Source organism: Oryzias latipes, chromosome 8, assembly GCF_053564925.1.
Source record: "Oryzias latipes strain Hd-rR chromosome 8, Olatipes_Hd-rR_3.1".
Classification (NCBI taxonomy): Eukaryota; Metazoa; Chordata; class Actinopteri; order Beloniformes; family Adrianichthyidae; genus Oryzias; species Oryzias latipes.
This window is the reverse complement of record NC_136244.1, coordinates 21,838,369-21,859,186: the sequence shown is the minus strand read 5'-3', so window position 1 is coordinate 21,859,186 and position 20,818 is coordinate 21,838,369. Positions and strand designations below refer to the sequence as shown.

The 20,818-nt window shown below is 38.2% G+C and overlaps 1 protein-coding gene across 2 annotated transcripts in view; it reads right to left on the bottom strand.

The window, feature by feature from the left end:
* Nucleotides 1–20,818, bottom strand: part of stat5a (signal transducer and activator of transcription 5a) — a 54,365-nt gene that overhangs the window by 28,902 nt on the left and 4,645 nt on the right. Inside the window, exon 1 of one of the 2 annotated variants that reach the window (XM_078951778.1) lies at nt 12,883–13,034. The exons of the other annotated variant lie outside the window; for it this stretch is intronic. The gene's annotated coding sequence lies outside the window, so the exon portion shown is untranslated. Of the gene's footprint in view, nt 1–12,882; nt 13,035–20,818 lie in introns of those variants that run through there. 2 annotated transcript variants of the gene reach the window in all.

Sequence of the window (20,818 nt, the reverse complement as noted above, 5' to 3'; positions counted from 1 at the left end):
AACTCTGGCTGAAATCCACCTGAACTTGCTTACTCTGGGTATGTCGGTTCCAAAAGTCCGGATAGGAGTTGGCGTAATTACGCTCGACTTGGTAACCCTGGGTTAATGCACGTGCACAGCAGGTACATAAAGACATTCTCAATGGATTGCCGGAGTCACCATGAAAACGTGTGGAGGGGAAAAAAAAGAAAGCGCTACACTTCAGTGACACGGAGTCTGAGATTTTAATGACGGCAATGAAGATTATACGTCCATCAAAAAAGTAAAAACGGCTGCATCAGCATCAGAAGAACAGAGAAAGTAAACGCTTGAGTTTCTGATCTTGTTTCCATTTTCCTTGTGACGCATATATATTTATAACCTTTGTCCAATTTTGCCACCTTAAATGAATTACTTCCATTGGTAACAAGTAACTGAGTTAAATTTATTCAACCTAATTTCTCACGTCTATAAAACTTAATTAGTGTTTATTCAATTGAAATTTACATATTTATGTAACTAAATGTCATATTACTCCAATTCAATTAATCTTTTTTTCATCTTAATTTATTATAATTCTTGAACTCTCATATGGATAAGTTTGAGCTGGCACAATGTACTCTTAATTCCAATCATTCATTTTCCAATTTTCCGATATAGTCGTTCGATTGGTACACATTAGGGGTGCTATATAAATTCATCATCCTCTTCCTCCCTCTCACTCATGGTGCAGAGACTTAGCATAGTAGGACAAAATAACTCAGCAGAACACAGTGAACCAGCTAAACAACTAAACACATTTGGTCAAAAACCCACACTTAAACCCAAATCCGTCCAGACAGGCAAAGGGAATGGTATCCCACAATTCCTTGCAGTGCCGATCCAACAGCAGCACCAAAGTTACACCTACTTAATTGAATTAATTTGAATGAAAGCAAAATAACTGTCTGAAAACTATGTGTTATTTTTAAGCGGACTTAACTAAAAATAATTGTTTTATTTTAACTAAAGCAAATAATTAAGTTAGATCAATGTAAAAAGTGTATCTTTCCAACATCCATACGTGGTTTTATCATCCTCTCACGGTGGAAAAGTATTATCTGAGCTTCTTCATCCACTAAATCATCTTCAAATGGACACGCCATGCTGCTTCACCTCTCTGAAAACAAACTAACCTTCAACTAAACCTGCTCCAGACCAGGTTTTGTTCAGAGCATGAGTTGCTATGGCAACTTGACATACCCTGAAACATACCTCCATTTCTGGAACCGAAATCTGAGATTATCAACTTCCTTAGCCTCAAACTTACCGTGGGAGCTAGCATAACCTGCTTCCTGGAATACCCCCCTGATCTCTGTTAATGTGAATGGAATTCTTGTTTACCTGTTTATTTGAACACACATTTCATTTAAACCTGATTATCTTGCAAGAAATCTGGATAACCTCTGAGTCACAGTGTTTAGAATTTGGCTAGAGATGTCCTGGATCCATTTTACTTCAGTGAACTGGATTGTTCACAATGAACCAATATCGACTATGAATCGTACCAGCAAACACAAATTATTTGAATTGTTGTTCAAAGGAATCGTTACACCCCTATTATAAAAAAGACATTTAAATAGTTAGGCTGGCTTATGTGCATGCTCATGGCAGTCATATGATGGTACGTGTTCGCCATTCCCTTACAGCAGGGGTGGGCAATTATTTTAACTCACGGGCCACATTGGATTCTAAAATTTGATAGAAGGGCCGGACCAGGCGCAGATGTGTGTGTGAGAATGATAAAACACGGAATGTAGATCAAAACATTTGGAATAAAAATTATATTCTAAAACAGAATATTCTAGCGTTTTTAGTTTGAAACTTGTTCTGCGCATCTGTTTTTCATCCAGTAATAATGACAAAGCAAATTTCTATGTCTTCTGCTGCAGCTACGCATATATCTGCGTTACCTTTTCACCAGTACAGAGTTCCCTCGTTTATTGCAGGAGTTACATTCTAAAAATAACTGTGATCGGTGAAATCCTCCTCGGAGGCTGATTACGTTTATGGCAGTAAAACTCCTCACTGACTCGAATGAACATTTTCACCCTTTTCTCTTGTTTAAATTCTCAAACCTTCCTAGCAATTAGGTCCAGGATCTTAGAATGAAAACAAAGATCTGATCGATCACAGATTTCTGATCTGAAGAGCTCATCGTTTCTGTACTGGAGCCACTGCACGTAGGAGATTGATTGACAAGCTCTCCAGCCAATCAGGACACAGAACAAGTAGCGCTGTTTGAAAAATGCAGCATAATCGCTCTAAAAGAACGAGCTTTCAGATCGGGACACAGACTGCAGAAGGGGGGAATAAAATGTCATGTCTTGATCGTGTGGCCAGTTAATAAAAAAACAAAAAAACATGGGTCTCTGATATTGTTCAGTGGGCCGGACCAAACATGGATCCAGCCCGCAGGCCGTAGTTTTCCCACCCCTGCCTTACAGGATGTGTCAAATACAAAGAACATGATCAGGATCATCTACTGGGGAATTCAACCTTTAACACAGGAGTTTTCACTGTCGACACCTAAATAACACATGCTCTTTGACATATTATAACTTTTCAACCACTTGCTTGATCAACGTGAAATAGCTGATTCTGACGTGAAGAAAGGCGACTTTGCATATCGGCTTTGCATTGTGACGCAACACATTAGTTGTGTCCGAATTCCTTTACTACTTAGTGCACTATACAGCGTATTCACCATTTTGTAGGGCTGTCTGAATCTATGTACAATTCCAAAATCCAGTTCCAGAGGAATTTTCCCAGAAGTCTCTGCAAATGCTCCATCAATGCTCACTAGATAGGTGAATAAAGACCACACAATGTATTGGGTTTGAAGGATTTTTCATGTGAAAAAAAATATTTTAATTAATTTTTTATAAATCATCCAAGACTCATCTTCATCACACAGTGGATTCAAAAAAGTCTTCCAAAAATTTTCATATTTATTATGTTTTTACTTCAGGAAATTAGTGACGCTGAATTTGCCATTTACAATAAAAATGTAGTGAGCATGGCATCCAAATTACTTTTAAAATTCAGGGCACTAGATAGTCCTGTTGAATGTGTTGTTACAATATCAATAAAAAAGACATATACATTTGAAAAATAAAATAAAAATAAATAAAACTTAGGCAAAAATGCTAATAAAGTATTTTTTGTATTACTTTTGATCAACTTCATGCTAAGAGAGAAGAGACTGAACCCCTAACTGTGAGGTGAACTGACCTAATTCCATTTACTTTTGCTTTCAAACATGCTTCATTCAGGAAGTACAAGGTTGAGTCATTGATGACTAAACTGCACTTTAACCTTAAAACATAATTTGCCACAAAATAATGCAGTTTTTTTGAAATATATGAACTATGTTGTATGTTTTATTTATAACAACTATAGTACTTTAAATATCAAAGAAAAGCAGTGTTTGTGTGGAGATAGAAAGAAAAACACTGAGAGCCGTTTCATCAGCAGCAAAAAAAACTCCATCACAATACAACCTACTGAGCAGAAATGTATCTAAACTGGAAACAGACTCACTTTGGACAACCCGCCAAAATGTAATAGTGTAGGGAGGAAAAGAGGCCAACACTTACCCCCAGGTTGCCAGCACCCCTACATAGCTGAATTGAGATCCTGGGGATATTCTGTCTGCTGGCTGTGATGATGAGCAACAGCAAATCAAAGAAGAAGAATAGCACTCACAGACATGATCTAGCTGGTTTCACGCAGATGATCGATGCCCAGTGGGAGCTTTTGTGTATGCTGTCAACACGGTGCAAACAGGGTCAAGCTGCCAGATAGTTTTTTTCAGAAGACTCTGAGCCCTTGCATAAGAATTCCCCCTCAAGCATTTATAAGAAAATATGCACAAGTTGAGAAGATAAGACAGCCTTTTTAGAACATAAAATGCATATATGCATCATCCACATAAATAAAGCACTCTTATCCAAGCCTTGGCAGGGTGCAAACTGGAAAACGGCTGATTTTTTTGTGTTGTCGTGCAAAAAACTAGGTTATGTCAGACTGAAGAGCATGAGGGGGACTTATAATTACAAAATGTGAGTTTTAACCAAATCTAAAATGTTTAATTGTGACAATATATTTAGAAATAGGCAAACCAAAGCCCGTGAAGGAGTGAAACTTCCAACTCCTACACCTTATTGCAACCCTAATCACCATTTTCATCAGGCAGATAATCTCACAGACGGAAGAATGTTTTCCTAAGATGAATGCTGACATGACAGACTAGAGACAGATGTTACATGTGATACTAAGAAACCGAATACACAAGCAGCGTCTCAAAAATCCAGAGGTGAGTAAGAAAAACATTGAGCTCTGTAAATAAATGTGACAAATAGTTGACTAAGAAATGCAACTGAAAGGAGAAGTTTAATGACCTTCTCCTTCTCTTCTCCACGCAGCCAGGAAAACACGGCTATTAGTGAGTTACAGAGAACGGACACGTTTTATTTCAACATCAATCAGTGGATTTATCTGATCTAAGAAGCGCATACACAGATAAAAAAAAATAAAAAACTTCACCAGAAAGGATTTTAAGGAAACTAAAAGAAGGAGCTTCTTTAAAAAAATATCACTTCTTTGCAAATTAGATGCCTGACATTTTCCTTGTCGACAGGCTCATTTTAACCAGGCAATTTATTTTCCATGCAAGTAGCCATTTATCATTGTAGAAACCAAACCTATACAGAAAAAAATCATCAAACTGCTTCCTGTCCCCCTTTCAGCAGCAGCTCAGGTGAAGTACATCAACAACATTAAAACTAACTGATAAAATATACTAATAAGGGGAAAAGAAATTGCCCACACTTGCACCAAACCCTATTTATCATCCAAACCCTTCTCCAATAAGACATCAAGACTTGATCGATTGATTCTTTCCATATTACTGTCAGGACCTGAGAGCTTGGAGAACAGCAAGTAGGCTGAATGATGGAGTGTTAGTCACCATGAGTTGGAATTAATTTTGAAGTCATAATAAACTTTGAATGGAAATATCCCATCTGGAAATCAGCTCTGTGTGCCATCAGTCTACTGTACAGTCACAAAACGAGGGCCCACTAAGATAGGATTCTGCGACAACGAAAAAAGAAATGTCGAGGCCTTTCGCCATGTGCTTTCTGCAACGCATTTTAAGCATTTTTTTGTTGCAGAATACATTTACCCGACATTTAAAAAGATGCTGACTTCAGAGACGAACAGAAATCTTCCTTTCCAGCCAACAGACTTGATACCTCTGCAGACACTTTACAGCATCTCCTTCTACTTTTAAAATAATATTTTAAACGGCAAGCTACTTTATACAGAACAGGTTCAAGTGTTGAAAAATGTGTGACAGCACAAAATACTGATAAGGAGGATGCTTCTTAAAGAAATGTATTCCTGGTATATGCCAATTTTCATTTGCATCAAGCAAGGGGCTCGCACTTATCACGTGAACAACACTAACGGGTCCTTGCGTTTGCATGGGGTTCGGTTGGGTTAAAAAATGACAATCTTTACCACTTGCTTGCCTCTCACCTCCTTCACCCTTACCTACTGTTATGTATTGTTTAGGTGTTCGCTCCAACTTATCCCTCACAGCATGTCTGTAGAAAACATGTGCATGAACATATTAGCTCTACATGCTCACAGATTGATCAACAACCATGTCATTTCACGCGGGCCACCTGCGTGCCGCTTACAGGTTTGACCATTTTTCATCGGCACACAACTCCTATCCGTCCATAAGGACAGTTGTGACTAAGGCTTTAGGTTAATAATCAAACAGTAAGTGGTGTATACTTGAAGACCCAAAGCGCTTCACAGTCACAGTCCCATTCGCCCATGCACACTCATACATTCACACACTGATGGTCGGCGCCACTGCCAAACACTGGTGCCAACCTTCAGCCACCAGGAGCAATGTGGGGGTCAGTGTCTTCTTTCCCAAGGAAGCTTCGACACATGAGTGGGCAAGGCGGGAACTGAACCTGCGATCTTCCCGTCAGAGGTCAACCACTCTATCTCTGCACCACCTCCCCACAGTACAGTTTCTCTCTTTTTACAATGCTGTAATGTATGTTTTTATTACATTTTAATTAACTTTGAAAGAACAACTCAACCTTTGCTGGATTTTTCTCTACAATTTACCCTTTCACTGCAGTACAAAGAGCAGAAAACCCTCAATGTCAGCGCTGAACACCAGCCCGAACACCAGCCACCTCACCTCTCCAGCTGAGCAATTGGTGGATCCCTTTCTTTGGACGTTTCTGCATTCTTCCCACTGAATGTCAAACCGGATCCTAGTATATCTAAGTGCACAAAGGCTACTGTGTCGTTCAGGACTTCACATGGAGAGAACAAATGCTTCCTGCAGAGACTCTTTCGCTCCCTGCTTGACTCAACCAATTATGGCACAGCTTCTTCTTCCTCTTGGCAGTCTTTGAAATCTGGCAACTTCTAGTTTTTGACCAATCATTAATTACTCATATCTGTTTTTTTAAACAAATTGCATTTGGCAGAGAATATTATCCCAAGCTACTTAAAGTTGATTCATTCATTTTAGGGCAGAAAGGCTTCTTAACCTACTGAACTTCAGCCATCACAAGCAATGTTCTGCCTGGTTTCCAAAAGTCACAGCAGAAAACGATGAAGTAACCACACAACAAATTAGAACTGAGAAGTCAGAGCTTGTGAAAGAAAAGGGAAGTAGAGCAGTTTTGACATTTCAGTGTAAGACAGACAGCCTTGTTATCATAACATCATTTACATTTTAATCCTGTAAAACCCTACTAAATATCAAAATGTATCCCTGAGAAATTCGGGAGACTTCAGTCACATTCAGAAAATTGTTCTTTTGAAAATCATTAACTTAATTATCTAGTGAAGGACGAAAACGGCTAAAATTCAAAAGTTCAAGAGATTGTGATTTTAAGAACCGGTACATTATTTTCAAATATAAAAAAAAAAACTTCAAAATAGCTCTTGGTGTATAATTAAAAATAATAGAACTCTAAACCATAGATGCTCCTATCTGTAAAATGCTTCCACATCAGCAAAAAAAGACTCTTTTGTAGTATAATAAACCCAAAATATTGGTTAAATCACACCTTTTGCATCTACAGTTTTGCATATCACATCTTCATTTACATTTCTGGTAGCAACTAAATCTTGAAATAAGAAAAACGTTTTTTGTTTGTTTGTTTTACTGCAGTATGTCACAATTCATTTTAATAAAAACCCACCAAAATGCAGGAATACTATAAAACAAATCAACTTGCAAGCCTGCTTTTGAAATGAATTGCTAAAAAAAAGTTATTTGATCACTTCTGCTATGTGCTATCTTAGATGACCCCACCCTTACTTTGACATGTTATTCCTACCATGACAAAGGTGGTTAAGGTGGAAAGATTTCATGTAATCCATGGACACCAGTGAGGTTCACAAATCATTGAAGAAAAAAGGTTCAGCGCACTTTCTAGTGGGTCTAGATGACCCAACTCCAAATGTTAAAGTGCCTAGGATAGCACAAGGGTTAAAGCCTTAGTCACAGCTGCCCTTGAGGGTGGATAGGGGTTGTCTGCGAGTGAAAAATGGGTAAACCGGTATGGGACATGCAGGTGCTCCCGCATGGAGAAGCAAGATCGTTGAACAAAATTGTTCACGAACATTTTTCTTCTACAGGCATGTTACAGGGAACAGGTAGTAGCAAACTCTTATACAACATGTAAAGGGAAGTAAAAGTGAAGGGTGAGACGCAGGCATCTTGTATGGATTTTTAACTTTTTCAACTCCCCCAAATCCTGCGCACTACGCAAGGGCCAGTCCTGTTTACGTGATAAGTGTGCGCTCATGACGCGCCCTCGTTTGTGTGAGCATCCTACAACGTATCACCTACACATCCCGTCTGTGCAGCATTAGCGCAGGAGCCAGTACTCGCTCCTATAATGACTAGGACTTTCTTCCACTTTCGGCTTCTCCCATCAGGGGTCGCCACAGCGAACGAGTCGCATGGTAGATTTGGCAATGTTTTACGCCGGATGCCCTTCCTGACGCAACCTTCTCAAACCGGGCTTGGAACCGGCAGAGGTAGAGAAGGGAACAGGGAGCAGCCCGGAGTCGAACCCTGGTTTCACGAACGGAAGGCGCCGCAAACCAGCACGAGCTGACTAGGACTGGGACAGCTAAACTTCATCAGCGCCTGCAACTTACATTAGCACAACTACTTCCCATGTACGACAATGGTATGTTCCATTTTCATGACGTCCTTTAGGGTGGCCTGTGCGCCCTTTGGGATGTTGCAATCATGTCTTAAACTCTCCACGGGCCCGGACAACCCAAAAACCTGCACCACCATACGGGTGACTACGCCTTAAAAATGCAGTCAGTGGAAGGTCTACATAATAACTGTACAATTACAACACCTTGGTTACTGCCTTTTTTTTAGACATAACCCCGCTTTTTTACTCAGCTTCTGCTTTCTAATGTGTGATATATAACTTCAAAGTACAGAGGATTCAATAGTTGAATAAATAACATTGTTTGGCTACAAAAGAATTCCTAAGTGTCAGTCTTTCACCTGTACCAAGAGTGTTTTTGTTGATCAAGTTTTCAATGAAGCTAATATTTGTATATTGAATACGAATTGTTCTTCAAGTTTGCCAAAAGTAAATATTTGACTCTATTAATGTCGTGAGATTATTTTACTATACTAATAGAAATGAGAGGCTTTTAAAGGGTAAAAGTTCTAAAGATGTGTAAATATGTTTGACTTAGGTTTACTATTATAATGTGTAGTGATGCAAAACTGATGTTTGTAAAACCTTTTTAACATGGAGAACCTTGACTGGAAGATAATCAGTCATAGAAGGCCAAACAGACAGTAACAGAGATGGTGTTAGATAAGAAAAAATAAAGTTACCTTAAATCAATTGGAATCTCTGACAATTTCAGAACCAATTTGGTTTCTACACCACTCATGTCTACAAGAACTGTGTAGCAATTGTTACAGGGCTATTTTAAGACTCTGGGCAATTAATTATCTATAAATTTGACAGATTCTCTCAGATGAACAACTCTGTTTGCTTCATTTGTCACTGTACCACAGTGACATTCATTCTTCCCTTCCAACAGTTGAATGCGGCTTGTTTGAATGTTCTATAGGCCATCGACAAAGGCTCTTCATTTACTAAAAGATGTCCCAAATGCTACACATGTACATATATGCAAATTGATTCAATTGCATTCAGGGATCATTTATTATTCCCCAAATGAAAACTAGAATTTGTAGTAAACGATTGTTCGGCGAGTGGTTGTCAGTAACTGCCACTGTGAGCAGGAAGGACCTCTTGTGAAGTCTCTGAGTGAAGAAACTCTGGTGTTGAGCAACTGTGTTGTGAAAAGGAAGCTCAAGGCTTTCCAATTTCGGTTTTCATTTCACAAAGCTTCTTTGCAGAACCCCTCCAGAGCAGAACCCAGAAAAGATCCAGCCTTCTTCACTAGGTTTCCTCTTCAAGTCATTTGTTGTGATGCTACCAAAGACCAAGAGGGTGGTGTTCTGTAAAATCCTGCCTGGTTGCGATGGTGGTGGGGGGGTCGACATAGTGGACACAGCTCTAACAAAGGGGGAGTTAAAGGGAAGCAATAAAACCGTCTTTTTTGAAGTGGAGCCCCTTAAGAAACAGAACCCCACAGCCTGAAAGCACTGAGCTGCAACAGCCGGCTCAGAGGACAAGCAGGGCCCTTGTGGTCTGACAAATTTAGGCTATCAATGCAGAGCACAAGTCCTCTTGTAGTAAAAAATCGCATCTATATGACCAGCCTGTCATGCTATGAATGAATACTTCACTTATTTTTATATCAAACCTCTTTGCTGTCTTTTTGCCTGAAGTATTTACTCTGGCATACAGTACAAATGTAAAAATCTGGGTTTTGGTACCTGAATCTAGTACAATTTATTTCTGAACAATATTAAAACTCGTATTAAAAGATATGTGCAAATATTTGGTCAAACTTTCTTGCACAAATTTACATTATTACATTTTATTACAAAACTATGTCTTTTCCCTGAATAGATTTCATAATTTTTATTTTACACTCACCCAAAAAAAATCTATTTTGATTCCAGTATTTCATTTTTTGGTATTTTCTTTTTTACATTTTCTATAATTTAAGTTTGACAAAAACAAGAAGCCAAGTTTCAAACTAAATTGCATCTAAGGAGCAAAACTGAACGGCATAAAGCTGGCAGTAATTTTCTAAATTCAATTGAAAACGTCGTCTTTGTTTTAAGTTTGAGTCCTTGAAAGGTGAATTAGCTGCAGAACATTAAGCAGAACTTCTACTGCTATCTATATTTCATAGTTAACTGATAACAGAAGGAATGACTTTTGAAAGATATTCTGACAGATACATCATACATTATTCTTTAGAGAGGGGGAAAAAATGAAAACCCAGAATAATCACTTTGGAAGAAGCTTACCCTCTTTGAACTTGATTTAGAAACAAAGACAAATGCTGCACAGCTGAGAGACTCAGTCAATTGGTCTGTGTGAGGCCATTTGAGGTGTAAAAACACAGGGATTTGGAATACAGAAAAGAACCAGAATTGTTGTATTTTAGCCTAAAAATACAACACTTAGCCCTCTGAATTAAAATTATGAGAGGAAAAATGTCTAAATCAATCTGAACAGATCAAAGCAGCAACTCTGACATCATTAAAAGCCATTAAGTTCTTAAACATCTAACGAGGGACTCAAAAGAAATGATTACAAAATCAAAATTCTTTCAGATCAGATCCTTTCTGCTCAGTCTGTTCTTTGTCAAAGGTCTTCGGATCAATAACCCTCTTTGAGTAAATCACTTGCAGTGAACCTCTGAATCCAAAATCATTGAGTGCTGTCAGCGTTTTAATGGATTGTGTGTTCTTAGTGGCAGAGCGCGCAGAAGATTTAAAGCGCCTTTATAACACAAAAACCCATTTAAACAACCACATTTTTGAAAGTTCTGCATAGTAGAATGTTCCTTAGAAGGTAAAAAAATTGACTCCTACATATTTTACCAGCTTTTTCTTTCTTTTTTAAAGACAAACTTCCCTTTAGGAATTTGGATTCTTCTGGCTCTTAGGCACTGAATCTGTTGAGCATTTTTTTTTTAAATGCACACAGACATCTCAAAAATTCCAAGAAAACCTCTGCAATTTTATTTTATTTTTTTCACAATTAGGGATCCTTCAGTTTAGCTGAAAGTATTCTTTCTCAGTAATTGGTGGTTGGGTGTGAAATGCAGCCTCTGTGTCTTCAAACCTGACGTCCAAAGGAAGTTTTTAAAGAATTTTGAAGAAATAGGACAGTCCAAGTTCAATTTACAAACGTACGCAACATTTCCTGCGGCTTAATCCCATTAATGTTTGTTCATTTCTTGACCATTACCACCTATCATCTATATAATGATAATCCTAATTTTTACAAATACATCAAATTTTACTAATTAAAAATCAAAATTCATCTTTAAATCTGTCCATCAGACTTTACCAATAATGTTAATGTCCCCTAAACAACCTTTTAAAACACATTTCATGAGTAAAACCTGTTCAGATGAAAGAACCAGGCAGTGGGTGGGGGGGATTCCTCCATTTAGGTGTTTACATTTCCCAGTAGAAAGGCAAAGAGAGAGGCCCAACCATAAACACCTCAAACTTAAAGAATGCAGACGCTGGATCTTCACATTTTTCTTCTTTCATTGGTGTGGGAAAAAGCGCTTTTTTGGAGAAAATATTAAAATGTATTAAGTTAACATATTCACCTAAATAAAATGTAAACTAAACAACTAGTGACAACCTTTTATTTTTAAGTAAAAAAGAAAAAAGTTATCTTTTCAAACGATATAATTACATCTTTGAGCTTACATGTTCTAAATGTTTCCGTGGACTGGACCAGTCAGTGTAAACAAGGCTCTAAAGACCCACTCCTATTACTTGTAGGCAGGACTGTTGGTGCAGAGCAACCCCGCCTCCCTTCCCTTCACCATAACTGACAGCTCTCTGTTTACACACTCTCCGGCTAGCTTATAGCCCCTCACACCCCCAACCTGACATTACCGGTAAATCAAAAATGGTGAGCAATATTAGAGCAATCCAGCCATACAGTTTTGAGCCAGATGCATGGATCTAATCGTCTACAATTGGATGCATCAGAAAGGAGTGGAGCAGGCAGCTTGTGGCCCGCCCTGCGTATTTTTTTTATGTCACAAGTATGATCTTTTTCTAAACAACATTTTAGCGCCTGCTCCGGGTTTTTACAGTGATGTGAATAAAGAAATACTCAGAAATGCAATTTTGAGGCGACTTTTCTAAATACACATCCTCCATGATCAGAAAAATGCCACAAGAACATGTTAAAAACAGAGTGTCTTCAAACATGTCATGCAAACAAAAGCTCTGTTCTTTTTTCTGCCAAGCTCTGTGATGTCTGTAAGAACACAAATAATCCTCAACAGAGACAGAAACATAAATATCCTTATAATAAGTTAACTGTAAAGTGCCAACAGGGTTGAAAAACCAGTCCACTTCTGAACTGCACATTTGTAGAGTCTAAAGTGGCTAAACTGTAAGTATAGCCAGTCGCCGCCATGCATATGTAAGAGGATCTGGCTGCATACCCCTGACTGGCGTGGACTTTGCCTTCGCCGCTGCGGGGAGAGATAGGGGGAGACGGACACACACAGCATGAGCTCGGTACCAAAAGAGGAACAATTGGATTCAGCTAGTCAAATCAATTATTTTTAGAATTACAAAGAAAAAGAGTTAAAAGCCAGTCAACATTTTCAATTTCTATTTAAGCAAATCACAATGGTACTCACAGGTAATTACATTCAGTCCCAGACTGTGTGTTTATCCACCTTCTGTCATTGCGACTCTGCTCTTTAGTCGTCTGATCTGGCTGCAGGTCGCATCACGCTGCTAGACTCCCCTAAAGGATTTGTGTGCATTTGTGTGCTGTCTGTTTGTGTCTGACAGGGACAGGGTGGGTGGTAAGACAAATATGGGTTATGTGCTGTTTCAACACTTTTAAACCAGTTTAACTAAATGAGCTGGAGGCAGCACCTGAATAAATGCATGCCATTACTTTACTCAATTCAACTATTTCAGGCAATATCTCATTTTTGCCTTTTTTGTTTTGGAACGCCAGGTAACCTACGCCAGTTCTGCCCTTTGATCTTCCCCTCTTTTCAAGTGTCAGAGGTCAGGGAGCTGCAGTTTCTCAAACGTGGTATCTAGCCTGTCACCAGAGCCCCGAACCCATCCCCCCCCCCGCTTTACTTCTGCTACCCCTAGCATGTAACCCCCCCCCCAGTCCCTTTCATGCCAAGCTCAGTGCTGTCAGTAAAGGTCAACCCCACCTTTACCCGACAGAGGCCTTTACCCCACAGGACCAAAACTGAGAGGTTTCAAGAGTTGACAGACCCATAAGCTGCAAACTATTACCACAGAGGCTGTTTGTATTTTACTTACTTTGATTTAACAACAACGGATAACCATCAAAATATTAGATATTTCACTGGTAGATTTAAGCCTGCACAACAAATCGCAAATTTACCGTTATCGCAATATCAAGCAGTGGGATACGCATATCGCAAGAGACGTCAAAAACTATTTAGGAGCTCTTTTATTTTAGTTGATTGCCTCATATGTAAATGATGGTAATGTGGAGAATAATTTAAGTTATGTTGACTCTTATTTAAATTAAATTACAGCAGTGAAATGGAAATTGTGTTTTTCGTTGTTTTGCTATTTGTTTATATACCGGAAATTATACAGTCAGCGCAATATTGATCACTAATTTCACATATCGCGAGTTTTCCTCATAGCCCTAGGTAGATTGTGATGCCACGAAACAGTTTTGGGATTTTTTTGTTTCATTTTTTGCTTGTTAAAGATCTACTCCAGTGATTGGTGTTTTTCTGAGTATTTTTTATTCAAATTGCTATTCAAAATGCCTTTAGGAAAAAAGATTTGTGATGTTGCAAATAAATGGGGGAGGGGGGGGGGCACCAGCTCCCTGGTCCATTTATAGATGGGCTGGCTCCAATATTGCTCGTAAGGGTGTGAAGGACTGTAAGCAAGAGGGAGAGTGTGTAAACAGATGGATGTCGGGAAGTAGGGGAGGTCCTACCTCGCTTTAACAGTTTCACCAAAAACTCAGAGGCAAATTCTGCTCTGTAGTAACTATGTCCTACAAAGTGACAGATATATTTATTTTGGAGTAAAAACTGCAAAATCATAAATTAAAAAACACTTATAAAATAGCTTAAAAGTTAATCGGAGTGAGACTTTAAAAAGCAGAAAAAGAATCTCCAATGCAGCTGGAAGTTTAAAACAATTAAGCCTTTCTATTTTTATTTGCATGTCTAGACTCTCCAAACATATTCATCTTTGCGATTTTTGAGAAAATAATGGTTAAAAACAGAAATATTGCCTTGTTATGAAAAAAATTAACACAACATGGGACCAGCGCTGCAACCATTTTCAAGACTAAAAGGCGCTGAAGGACAAGCACATGGGTCATTGATTGGCTCCAACATTAACTTACTGAGCGAGTGCCGTTGTGTATTTTACAGGTTGTTAGTTCCCTTTTGATCAAAGCCGAGAAAAAGATAAGACGGCTAAACTGAGATTGTTCACGTTCACTTCCCCGCGCTCAACACTGTAGAAGGTCAACTATATGATGATCTTCATTCTGCCTAAACCTGAATTTTTTAACTTAATTCCAATAAAACTCAACTCCCAGGGAGCTTTCACTGACAAAATATTCAGAAGCCTGAATAGCTCTTAAAAGTCACATGGATGGAGCCTGAAGCGGAAATTGTTCTTCGACAGTAGAATCCACAACGAGGCATCTATGAGAAACCTCGCTTGGACACTGGAGACACATACTGGATGTGAGAGGAGCGCTAAACAAAGCTGTGGTGACCTTGCCCACATCCAAATAGATTTAAAAGTTTAATCAACAACAAAAAAGAAGAAAGTTCTTTCATATGTTGAGGATTTACAAACATTAGTTGGTAATCGTGGCCAGAGGCTTGTCTGTTACCAAGCGATGTCCTCACCGAGTCTGAGCGTGACTCGAACATTATGTCCCATGATCCACACTGGAAAATAATCACAGCTCTCAGTCCCAGAACAACTGACTTTTGATTGCACAGAAATTGACACACTTAGCGCACCTATTGATACGAAAAATATAAGCACAAGGTTAGTGACCGTCCTTGTGCTGCACTATAAAGACCAGAAAGATTCTTGTCAGGCTACATGTAATAAGATGCAAATCCTCTTTTTTCCCTGCCTGCTGAAAGGTACAAAATACAAAAAGCACAACATGCCAAAAGCTGGAAACCAAAAGTGCTAATTCAATAAGTGCTTTTCCAATGTAAACAGCTTCTGAAATGTTCTAGCCTTTGGCTTCTGACAGTCCAGTTGGAACTGAACCTCTTAGTGTCATGGGTCACTTATCTCCTCGGTGTTTCTCCCAAAAAATATTTTGAAATTGATCTCAGACTCAATCTGACACTGACATGAAGCTATCCCTCTGAACTAGGGATTGGGTAAATGTTAGTTCTTTTACCGGCCATAGCTGATCTTTAAAAAGTGGCAGACAGAAACGTTCTTTCTTTTAACTTCTCTTTGATTTAAAAAAGAAAGAAAAACATAAAGAATCTATAAAAAAAACACATTTAAAGCATTTTTCCGTATTATTATGATCATATTTTACAGCTAACTCCTTTTGATATGCTCCCATGATTCCGTTTTCCTTCCTGTATTCAGTGCACCTCTTTTCTGTGGAGTCACTGGATTCTATCATATCACTTGTTGAGGCTTAAACTGTTTCACATGAGCTTTTCCAGCACAATGACTATCCTTTACAAACAGAAACATGCGACAGAGCTCTCATCTCTGCCATATTTGTGCGTGATTAGGGCAGTGGCACAAGGATAATCTGGATAAGCCGAGCGCAGAGAGCCACGGCTACCTCTTCACCCTCTTTTCTCTTTTGTTTCGAATTCATTGCATTCTGAGCTAAAAAAGAAATTAAAAAATTCACTGTTTTGCAGCTGTGGATCTAGAAAAGCCCAGCACTGCTAGTTTGAGAAACTGCAACTACAGTATGGCAAAGCTAAGACATCTATTAAAAATCACTTTGCTCATAAAAAACCCACACATTATACCTCCTTAACCAGCTTGATCAATCAGCAATTATTGCAAGAAAACAAGATTCCAGTTTGCAGAACAATTACAATTTTTCCCACTCTTGATTAAATTAAATGCTTGCTCATACTTGATTTCAAACCTGCAAAAACAGCTAAGGTAATTAAAAACAAAGATACACTGATTGCAATCTTATTGTACGTATTTTTGAAGTTTAAGCTAATGTTTCTACTTTTGTTTGAAACACAGTAGAATATCTAGAAGCTATTAACCTCATTTAAAAAGGAAAAAGTTAATGGTCTTAAGTTTTTATTCTAAATTTCTAAATAGGACTATACCAGATACCAGTCAACATCATTTTTTTCATGCAACATAACTAATTAAAAGAAATGATGCCAAATATTATACTTACATAAACTGTATGTCTTTAAAACATCTGTGAGAAAGCGTTTATCTACTATAATGTCACATTTCTTACATGGGCTGCACAGGATCGTGAGAGAGAGGATTTCACAGCCATAGATGTCAAACAGATTAAAAGTTCTTGTAATTTAAAGAGATGAAAGATGGAAAATAAGAGTTGAAACTAAAGCCATACACCTTTCAGAAATGTGGTGTTCTTGTGGAAAACACTAAGGAAAAACTCAAAAAAACTAGCTAAATCTCTATAATATTTTCTCCGCTTAATAGCTCCATGTTACTTTGTTTTTTTAGTTCAGTTTTAAAGGATTTAAAGAACAAACCACAGTGAACCTACTATGCATAAACTCTTTCACAAACTCCAAATATTTGCATAGTAAACCTTAAAATTAAATACAAAATGAATATATTAATAATAACAAGTATGTATAGCAATTTAGTCAATATTTGAGTTTAAAAAAGCAATGTTCAATGTATTATATGGAGGAGCACAAGAGACAAATTGAAATAAGTTATTATTAAATGATTAAATAAATGTGTCATTAATTGTTTAAAATCGTCATTAAATCAATGAAATTGGAAATCAATCAATAAATGTTTAATGAATGGCTATATTTGAACATGTATTTATTGACTTCCAACTTTAAATAATTCATGACACATATATTTAATAATTTAATGGCGTATATATTTATTTCAATTTGTCTCTTACAGTCTTCCATATTATTGCAGCCATAATGCTTTCTAATAAATTCTTAAAATTCACTAGAAACCTCATTTTATGACTCTTCTCTTTGAAAACATTAGCCCGGGGAGAGCATGACACTGTTAAACCTCTGGTTCATAATTGTGTGCTTCACGCTCTGCTTTCAGCACCAGCCACCACTTTGTGTTATGTAAACTATTGGAATGGAAAGAGGGAGTGCTTTCTTTTTTCTTTTTTTTGTACTGTAGTTGCACTTCCCCAACTACACTACCACGTTAAAGTTAGAATGTTGTAATGTTAACACGAAAAGAAAACTTTTTTTTCTCCACCATTTTGGCATAAGCGACCCACTTGACTATGCACACATGTCCTTTCTCCTTCCATCCATAGGCGTCTTTACAAACGTCATCTGTTCAAGGTTAAAGCTCCTGCTGAAGATCAACAAAGCCCCCATCAATCAAAAAGGAATCTAAACCGGTCACCAGTCCATTACTGGACCACACAGATTGACAGCCACACACTCATGGGAACATACAACGACCATTTCAGCAAAAAGCTTACGCTTTCTAACTGCAGGAAGAAGCCGGAAAACATGAAGAAAACCCACGCATGCCTCCCAAGAACATGCAAACTCCACACAAGGTTCCAGCGTGATTCCAGCAAGGATCTTTGGGATGTGAAGAGCTAAGCGCCACACCAACATGCAACCCTCAATTTCATTGCTTTCATAAATAAAAAACACATTTACAAGAACTTACTTCAACAATGAATGAACGAGTGAGAAATGAAGGAACCAGCATTAAATAGTGAGTGCTTTCTGACTGATTGTTGATTTTGTAGATAGCTGGTCTGAAAACCCTGCTGATCGGCACTGCAGTGGGCAGGGATGAGCTTAAAAGATCAATATGGCATAACAGCAGCACAAATCCAAACACTGACTTTGTAATATATTGTGCAATGGCCTGAACAAACACGGAAAAAAAGCACAAAGAGCATCTACTTCTCAATTTAGTTGGTGAAGAAGCAAAGCAGCAAAGAACTCTGGAGCCTGTAAATCAGAGAGTGAAAAAAAGACAATACCTGTAATTTTACTGTAGCATTCAGTCTATCGATCTTCTGCCAACCCTAATCTTTTTTTTTTGTTTATATCCGTCTTTTAAGTGTTCTTGCAAAAATGCTATTTCTTTCTCAAGATCTCAATTCTTTTCCACAAAAGGCAAATACACACAAAGAGGCGCATAAAGACATTCACACAAGGTCATGACCTTTAGCTGCACTGAAAGCTACAGTAAAGTCATCTACAAGCTCATCGTTTTCTGATTGTACAACACAACTCTTAAAATATTCCTGCGTGATTTTAACATGTTTTGAAACAACTTTATTTCAAATAAAAAAAGGGGAATGTTTGTTTGTTTGTTTGTTAGATTTCCATTGGTTTTATCTCATTTGCTGTAAGCCTGTTATGGGATTGAACCAAGCAGGAACCACTCCATCCTGCTCAATTAAAACGCTAGATGTCTAGATGGACTTTTCAAGACACTCGTTTTTAGTTCTGATGTTGTACAAACTAAAAATAAAAAAGTTGATCCTTGAAAACGATTTTAAAAATTGTGTTTTTTTGGGGATTTTAACATGTTCCTATGGCATTTTTCTCCCGATGGAGGACAAATAACAAGAACATTAAGGACAAGCTAGCATTTTTCCGTATTTATCTTTATTTAAACCGTGGTGAATCATAAGCAGGCGAAAGAAGTGCAGTTTGAAAAAAAAAAAGTGTATTTGTGACGTATAAAACACAACAGGAGGGCCACAAGCTCCCTGCTCCATTCTGATGCATCCACTTGCAGACGGTAGGAGGAGCTGTAAGCTAGCGGTAGTTGGGGGCGGCCTTGTTTCGCTATTACAGTCGCGCCCGCAACTCAGAGACAAATTTCAAATGAACTCCTGCTGCTCGGTAGGTTAACTGATTTTGGCTAAAAACGGCATAATCATAAAAAAACAAAAACACTGGGAACGCTTTTGACATAGATCGAACATGACAATTCAAATTTAGATTTGCCTTTGTTTCTCTTGAATATACCAGAAGATAAAAACAATAGCGTTCTGGTGTTGTGGAGACACTTAACAATGCGAGAAAGAGTTTGAAGACTTGCCAGCTTGACTGATAAACTGATAAAGTGATAAGCCAAGGCTCAGCAGAGCTGAAGTTTACCATCACAAATAGAGATAAGCTTTAAAAAAAAAAAAGTGCCTAAGTGGCACTCTAGTATTTTGTGGGTTTCTTTCCTGTCTGCTGTCTGGCTTGCCTTTGCATGTGAAGGCGGAAGCACCAGCACACTGTCAAGTTACATTACACATCAACGGCAACAACAAAAAAAAGTGTATGGGGTGTTAAAACGATTGACTGGCGCAAAGTAGAGCATCAAAGCTTCAAAACAGCTACAAGCAAGAGCCATTCACAAGATGAACCCCACGTACTGTAGAGCAGGTTCCCTTTGTCCACCTGATGAGTGAGAATGACGATGAAAAAACTCTGACCTTGAGACATGAAACCGCCAAAGCACAAGCATTTAATATTGTTTAATGCAGCTGGATTACTCAATTAAGAATTGATTCCCATTCACACGCGGGTGGCAAGCGAGGACTTTTTGATCCTGGGTTTCTTCCTCGGCCTCAGGTTACACTGCGGATGAGGAATTGATATCCCATGAGGGACGAGCGTCAAGGTGTGAAGACGAGCAAATGAGGAGAGCAGAATGAAAACATTCAGTGTAAAACCTACACTCCGTGTCCAGTTAGACCAAACAGACAAATAAATCCCTGCAACTTCAATTTCTTAAACTAAATAATCCAGAACACTAATATTTAGTCTATTTGAAATGTTTTCACATTACTGCCACTCACTTATAGGATGACAGGTTAGCTCTTTTTTATGTATAAACAACATTGGAACTGATAATTCTCTCCAAAAAGGTTTTAGCCAAGCTTTTATTTTGAAGGAACAACACATTTTAATGTATAATATTGTCATTAACAGCACTTGTCAACATGAGTGTTAAATTGCTCCTGTATTAAGCGTATGATTACCAACTTGCCTAAGTGATCCCATGGTGCAACAGGTTCCATTTAATCTTTGGAGTGTATATTGTTCTGCCTTCAAGAAATTAAATTTATTAGTTTAAATAGATAGCTGAATGCACTAACAAATTCAACTCATCCTTTTGTGATTGCCTGATCCAATCAGCAAGGATATTTGCAGCACATGGCCTTTCCTAAATAGTCTGTGCGTTCTTTTATGTCGCGGTCCTCACATGATACGATTTCCTTCGAGACGCTGACGACGTCATTCGTTCACAGAAGTCATGCATGGGAGACGAAGCATGACCCCGGGGCCTTAGGCGTTAATAAAAGATGCAACAAGTTGTCCAGTGTACCCTGACACAACACAATAACAAAAAAAATGTGTG